Source organism: Penaeus chinensis, chromosome 13, assembly GCF_019202785.1.
Source record: "Penaeus chinensis breed Huanghai No. 1 chromosome 13, ASM1920278v2, whole genome shotgun sequence".
Lineage (NCBI taxonomy): Eukaryota > Metazoa > Arthropoda > Malacostraca > Decapoda > Penaeidae > Penaeus > Penaeus chinensis.
The window spans coordinates 30267694-30270193 of NC_061831.1; positions in this window are offsets into that span (position 1 = coordinate 30267694).

The following is a 2500-nucleotide window of genomic DNA, read 5'->3' on the forward strand; positions in this document are numbered from 1 at the left end:
AATCTTGTTTACGTTGGCCCTTCCTGATTCCCAAAGGAAGTCGCGTTCTTTAGGGGAAGCAAAGGGTTTATTTTTCTCTTAAAATTAACTTCCACTTGAATGTTCTGAAACTACCATTCTCAGATTCCTAGGGCCAATGCCTTTCAGAAGCCTTGTCATCTTATTACCAACAATATACCTTTCCAATCATATTTTTAGACTGTAATACATAATGTGCGTATTTCCTTTTTCATATTTGGTATTAGTTTCTGATTTGACACCTTCTTCTCGAGCTGACAAAGGGAGAAATAGATTACCTGTCGCTAACAGGCAGTTGGGCTTCTTCTGTAAGGTTTACAGAAGACTGTTCAGCCATCGGCGGGACTAAAGCGATTACAGGATCAGCGTTGTTATTTGCTGCCAAGTCCCTCCTGCAAATACGGGAGCAAAGAAGCAAAAGGAAAGTAATGAAAATGGTGGAAAAGTAATACTCAAGAGACAAATTCTTAAGTCTAAGTACATCTTGCTAAGCTTATGTCCGATATAGGGGCCGTAACAACCAATCTAAGAATGTGTCGAATGATTTTTCATCAGCAATTTTAAAAGTAAATCTGAAGAATGGGTAAGAGAAGTGGCCTCTTTCTAGACCAGGGGTTCTTGAACTGGGGTCCATGGACACCTAGGGGGACCATGGATGGGCTTCAGGGGTTCCTTGAGGATCTGATTTTTAATGATCATAATGAGTGGTAATTAGATTTTTTTTCTCTTTTAAGATGGTTTACTTTAAGACCTAATAATACTTTGTGGTTCTCATATATGGGTGAGACAATCACATATCAATAAAGAAAGTTATGAATGCAAAGTTGTGTTTATATTAATATTTCAGGGAGAGGGTCTATCTCATCAGATTCTAAAAAGGTCCATGACTCACTGATCTAGACTAAATGTAGACACACACACACGCACATACATACTTACATAAATATAATATATATGTATATATACATTTGTGTATATATATATATATATATATATATATATATATATATATACATATATCTATATTTGTATGTGAATATAGTATATATGCATATTTGTTGGGTGGGTGCTTCATGCTCAGGTGATGTGAAGCGCTGTTGCGGTAGCCCAGTGTTAAGTGCTGGCATGCCACCGCTGGCTAGCCTAGTGCGAAAAAGGGAGCACCTCTGCATAAGCCTCCACTGCCAGTTCATAGCCTCTCCTTCATCGAGGCTTCTCCAGTGCCTCCTTGTGGCCACCTATGGAAACTGGGCACCATGCAGTCTAATGCTAATCTATTTGGGATCTCAGAACAGCAGTATGCCCCAGAGGTTCAGAGCCATGGCCTACCAGCGTGTGGATACGCCCTGGCTCTGTACCAACTCCTGCCCCTCAGCCACTCTGGGGTTATTGGGCAGCTCGTGGGAGGTGGAACTTGCCAGCCCTCCTCTTCCCAGATAACTCACCAGCAACATCTTCAATAAATGAATGTCTTGCGGGGAGGGGTGTTGTCCCTCCCATCCAGCAAGCGAAGTGGGCTGTGGGTCTCGTTGGCAGGGCAAATGTTGAGGCACAGGATAGGAACAAGAGTTACTTGCCCCGCCTGGGCCCTGGCAGGCGCCAACCCAGCATGAGGCCTGTGGGGGAACGCCCAAGGGAACCATACAGGCAGACGTCGGGCCCCACAGCCTGCCGACCCTCTTTATCAGCGGGAATGGCAGAGGTGTCGTCCACCCGGAGCGACCACCTTGCGGTCCTTGCGGCAGGACGAGCGGTTACTTCTGCTACTGAGGGAATTGAAGCAGTCGGGAGTTGAGGTAGCTGTCCTCACAGAAGTGAGAAGACCTGGCAGCGGCAGAATCAGTATGGGTGGGTACGACTACTACTGGTCAGGCTGTGGCAATGGTCATCACCTCCAGGGAGTAGCCATAGCCGCCTCAAGTCGACTTCAACCCTCTCGGTAGGACAGGTAATGCCGGGTGTTGATTGTATTATGGCATTGAAGCATGTTTTTGGCTTCTTGTCTCTTATTACTATGTTCTCTCTTACCAATATTTGTAAACTCGATGAGAAAGTGGCGTTCTGTGCCAAACTCGCATCTGTGACTTTGTGTTTCTCATTGCTGTGTATGTTCCTATCAATGTTTGTAAACTCGATGTGAAAGAAGCGTTCTACACCAAACAAGACATTTGCATTGATCTGGGCGACTTCAATGCAGTATCCAGCTGTGATCGAGCTGGCTATGAGATGTCTGTCGGCACCCATGGCTCGGGAGCTCATCCCAGCAGAACAGCCTTCTTCTCCAGGACTTTATTAGTTCCTAGAGAATGAGGATTTCTGGCTCTTGGTATCAGTGCTACAACCCACATCACTGGACATGGTATAGCAATACAGGTACTGTGGCTAAGGAGATCGTCCACATTCTTGTCATCACTCGCTTGAAGATACTTCAGAATTGCAGGGTTTACTGGAGTGCCGAGGTCTGTGGCTACCCTACAGGTCC